Source organism: Ochotona curzoniae, unplaced genomic scaffold (assembly GCF_017591425.1).
Source record: "Ochotona curzoniae isolate NIBS_2020 unplaced genomic scaffold, NIBS_Ocur_1.0 contig_2614, whole genome shotgun sequence".
Lineage (NCBI taxonomy): Eukaryota > Metazoa > Chordata > Mammalia > Lagomorpha > Ochotonidae > Ochotona > Ochotona curzoniae.
The window spans coordinates 1-5,087 of record NW_024465524.1 but is presented as its reverse complement, the minus strand read 5'-3'; the positions used below and the strand labels follow the sequence as shown (position 1 = coordinate 5,087).

At 49.4% G+C, this 5,087-nt stretch overlaps 1 long non-coding RNA gene across 1 annotated transcript; it reads left to right on the top strand.

The window, feature by feature from the left end:
• Positions 1-2,718: 2,718 nt before the first annotated feature.
• On the top strand, positions 2,719-3,108 carry LOC121152785. Its single transcript, XR_005883315.1, has 2 exons — positions 2,719-2,873; positions 2,976-3,108. It is a non-coding gene; the product is annotated as an uncharacterized LOC121152785 (long non-coding RNA).
• The last annotated feature ends 1,979 nt before the right edge of the window (positions 3,109-5,087 follow it).

The following is a 5,087-nucleotide window of genomic DNA, read 5'->3' as shown; positions in this document are numbered from 1 at the left end:
GGAACACATATGGGAGAGATCACATCCCACATCCAGAACAGAGCTAGATCCAGGGTGGACCAGATAACATCCTGATTGAGGCAGAATCACAGAATCCATGAGATCTACTTCAGTCTCCTCTGAGGGCAGCCTCCCTCAGTGATGTAGAAGCTTCCCGTAAAAACAACTCCCAGAGCTGCCCCTGCTTCTCACATGTTCATCCTGGAGCTCACACCTCCTATTCATCCCTTGAGGGACACACTCAGGACAGAACCAAACTATAGCTGCTTCATCATCATTGTGTGTGCAGATATACAGACCCAGATGTTGTAGGAGGACCGGCTGTGAAGGATGGAGGGCCCCAGATATGAACGCAGCTCCCACAGACGGGTATTTTTTCATTGGGTTGTACAGTATTTGTCATCAAAACTCCTACTAAGTTGAAGGAATGTTTATCTCTCCAAGTTTTTCCTGAAGTAATGCTGACAAGTAAGAAATGTTTCTGCTTGCCTGGGCAGTACAATACCTTCATTTGCTTACAGTAAAGTAATTGACACAACCAAGATCAACAACATATCCTCCATGTGGTATAGTGCTCTGCATTGCTATGGGAGAACTAGCAACATGTACTCGAGTAGGAAGTGATACACACATGCTTCGTCGGATACTGACAGTCACAGGCAGTTTCTCATGCAGGTAGAACTCACTCGTGTTGGGTTTGTAAAACAAATGACACTTAGTTGATAGCAGGACAGAACCCACATCAGTTGCTGATGAGCTGTCCTCCCTTTACAGCATGACGTGCTCCCAGGGTGTCATGATGCTGAACCTACACACACGGATGACACAATTTCTCTACATGAATGACTCAGCATCGCACGCTGGACATAGAGTGTTCTGTGCTTAACAGCACTGTAGCCATGTGAACACATGTCATTGGAATCAATAATTTTATTAAATTTATTTATTTTTATTGGAAAGGCAGATATACAGATAGGAGGAGAGACAGAGAGGAAGGTCTTCCGTCCAATGAATCACTCCCCAAGCAGTCACAATGGCTGGAGTCACAGTGGCCGATCCAATGACAGGAGCCAGAAGACTCCCCTGGATCTCCCACATGGGCACAGGGTCCCAAGGTTTTGGGCCATCCTCTACTGCTTTTTCTGACCACAGGCAGGAAGCATCGATGGAAAGTGGAGCAGCTGGGACATGAACTGGCACCCAGATGGAATCCCGGCACATGCAAAGTGAAGACTTTAGCCAATAGGCCACCACATCAAACCCCAGAATCAAGAATTTAATTGAACATTTTATTGGAAAGGTAGATTTGCAGAGAGCAGGAGGGATACAGAGAAGATCCTGAATCCACTGGTTTACTCCTGAAATGGATGCAAGAGGCAGAGCTGAGCCAATCTGTAGCCAGGAGCAGGGATCTTCTTCCAGGTCTCCTACGTGCATACAGAATCCCAAGGACTTCAGCCATCCATTACTATTTTCACAGGACATAAGTAGGGAGCTGGCTGTGAAGTGAAGCATCTGGAACACAAACAAGCACCCAGTGGGATGCCAGTGATGGAGTGGTGGAGGATCAGCCGGTTCAACCATCACACAAGCTCAAAGAATGTAATTTAATTTCCATCTTGAGGATACAACACATCCTCTACTGTTATCCTGCTGGACATTCATTCTTTTTTTTTAAAGATTTATTTTTATTATGTTTTTATTGGAAAGGCGGATATACAGAGAGGAGAGACAGAGAGGAAGATCTTCCGTCCGATGATTCACTCCCCAAGTGAGCGCAACGGCCGATGCTATGCCGGTCCGAAGCCAGGAGCCTCTTCCGGGTCTCCCACGTGGGTGCAGGGTCCCAAAGCTTTGGGCCGTCCTCGACTGCTTTCCCGGGCCACAGGCAGGGAGGTGGAAGGGAAGCGGGGCTGCCGGGATTAGAACCGGCACCCATATGGGATCCCGGGCGTGCAAGGCGAGGACCTTAACCACTTGCGCCACCGCGCCCGGCCCCTGGACATTCATTCTTGATTGTGCCTCTGGTCAAGTAGCCCTCCCTGTCCTTGCACCAGTGTGGCCTCTGCCCTTCTCCAGACGTGTCTCTGCTTATCACCATTGCATCTGCCTCTGTGAGTTCAAGACAATGGATTCCAGAAAAGCTACAAGGCAACATGCATCTTTACGACTTGGAGTACATTACTCCATCATGTACTCTAGGATCAAATAAGTTTCCCAAGTGACAGAACATCTTTCTTCTCAAAACTGAACAGTATTCCAAGCTCAAATGGTACAGTGTGCAATGACCCATACCTAACACTAAGTTCACTGCAGATCTGAACTTCGTGAATATCGTGGTGCGAATTGACCATGGAACAGCAGGTAACTCTGGACATGCTGACCTCTGAAACAGTGCATGATCCCAATGCAGATTCACGCTCAGTAGCTGTTGAGGAGGGAGGAAAGGAGCACATGCAGCTGGATATGAGTATCAAGCGCTTCAATCCAAACGAGGAGTCATTTATACCACCATGTAATATATCTACACTCACACTAAAAGTACACAAGATACTTGAGCAATCGGTTTGAGATTCATAAACAACAAATCAAAAATTCTGACTCTCCATCACAGCCACCACATTCCAAGCCCTTGCACAGCTGCTCTGTACTGTGACTTCTCTAAAGCGTCCAACACCAAGGCTTACTATATAGGAGCACAACATGCAAATAGGGCCCTCCTTCTGCTCATGAAAACCAGCCTCACCAGCAGCTCTGACACAGGAGCCCCAGACCAGGGACTCCCAGCTGTCCCACTCAGGGATCGCACTCCACACAGACACTCACCATGGAGACCGCACTGTGCTGGCTTCTCCTGGTGGCTGTGCTCCAAGGTCAGTGATGGAGGACAAGGGGTGTTGAGTATGGGAGAGGATGAGGGTGAGGGGTCAGTGGGTGTGAGTGACAGTTTCCAACGAGGACGTTTGTGTTTGCAGGTGTCCAGTGTCAGGAGCAGCTGGAGGAGTCCGGCGGAGGCTTGGTCCAGCCTGGGGCGACACTGACACTCACCTGCAAAGCCTCTGGATTTGACTTCAGTAGCAGCTACTTTGTCTGGGTCCGCCAGGCTCCAGGTAAGGGGCTCGAGTGACTCGCAGCAATATATGGTAGTGGTAGCACCGGCTATGCGTCCTCCGTGAAGGGCCGATTCACCATCTCCAGCAGCAGCGCTACTAGCACGGTGTCCCTGCAAATGACCGCTCTGACAGCCCAGGACACAGCCCTCTATTACTGTGCCAGAGACAATGTGCAGGGACCTCAGTGTGAGCCAGGAACAAACCTGGCTACAGGGGCACGCAGCTCCACCAGGGAGCGCAGTGCTTGCTGAGCTAGCAGACCCATGTGCAGGTGCAGGCCTGGTCCTCTTAGGGAATTTGGCTTTCCTCTCCCACAACCGTAGGTGGGGAACATTTCTAAATTCATGCTGTCACCCTCTCCCATAATTTCTGAGCTATAGAGTTGTAACATAATAAGAAAGCACTGATACAGGAATGACACTGGATGCATCTGTGGTTACAGTTGGAATGCAGACTTATCACCAGTGACTGACTGGGCCTGGAGAATGAGAGACCACATTCACCTTCAGCAGGAGCAGGGCGAAGTTAAGGGCTGGTTCCTGTCAGGGGTCGGGTTCCCCCATTCACGTTTCCTAAGTTACAATTCTGGATCAGTGGTGTTGTCCCCATCACAGAAACCCCTGTGCACGAGGCTTATTTCCACTTTCATTTTTCAAACTTTTATTCTCATGTTGTTTACATGATTGATTAGTGTGAGAAGGAGTGAGGAATAAGGGATAGTGGTAAGACCATTGTTTCCAAATTCTCTTTCTCTTCTTATATCTGGGGAACAGGAGGTAATGAGGGAAGAAGATGAGCCCAGCCTCCCAACTGCCTCAGGACCCAGGAATGGCAAAGAGCCGCCCGATGTCATGCCAGGGACCCCAGGAGAGAGCACGTTCCAAGGGTTCTGCTTACCTAGTCTTGACAGTTCTGAAATGCTGTCGATCTCACCAATCCAAGGATGAGGAAATCCTTCCATGGCCCATCGGCTGATATACTCTACCTTAGAGCCCCCATTTGCCCAGAAATTTGCTGGCTGAGACAGTTGACCAATTTGTCCTGTCCCTTGTCCTCTGTTATGGTACCAAGTGTCCTCAGTGGCAAACTCCAATGGACTGCCATATCCTCCATGTAAAAGTGGGTATGCTGTTCACTGCTCCATCTAAGCCACTGAGCAGGCCCTGTTCTGACACGTGCACTCCATGGTCAGAACACAGATCCTGCAATCCTCCCCATGGTTGGAATTCTGAGTCCAGTGGTTCAGTTGGGGCAATCTGCAAAGAGAGCTCGTCTGAAATGGTCCCAGACCTGACTCTTGTGTGTGCTTGCCAGTATGTCCCGAGACTGTCACCCACGCCAGCCTACATGTACACTGGCAGTTGCAATTGCTACGTTAGTTCTGTCTCCAGCCCCATCTCTTATATAAACTCATGGATGCTGCAGCCCAACACAATCCTGCTCAACACAAGCTCGGCCCTCACATACAGTGACAGGAACTTCAGCCTAGTCGGAGCGACCCCGAATAACCGCCAACAAGCTCTTCCTCAGTCCTGGATCCTGTGCTTCCCAGTAATGCAGCAGACGGGTCCAGTGTGTTCAACAGCCCATTCAGCTCTCCTACATGTCAATGAGCATTGAAGCCTTGCTCTACCCAATCCATCCCACTATCCAGCCCACACTTGTGCCCGCAGGTGCCTGTCGAGCAGGCCCGCCCTCAACCCTGGTTCTCATGCTCACCAGGGCGAGCTGCAGCCCATCAGAGAGGCGCCCTCCATTTCCCTACTGGCTCAAACTTTTATGCAATTAACTTGAGGGATATAGATGGTATCCACATGGATACCCACTGAATCTGTAAATCATGCATCCATCTGTAAATGTTAACAAAAACAGTCTTTTTACTCCACAGATTTGAGATCCCACTTTGATGTCGTCGTCCATTTCTGCCTCTCGTTTCACAGTTGTAATGTGGATATCACCACTTAGTTACACTGA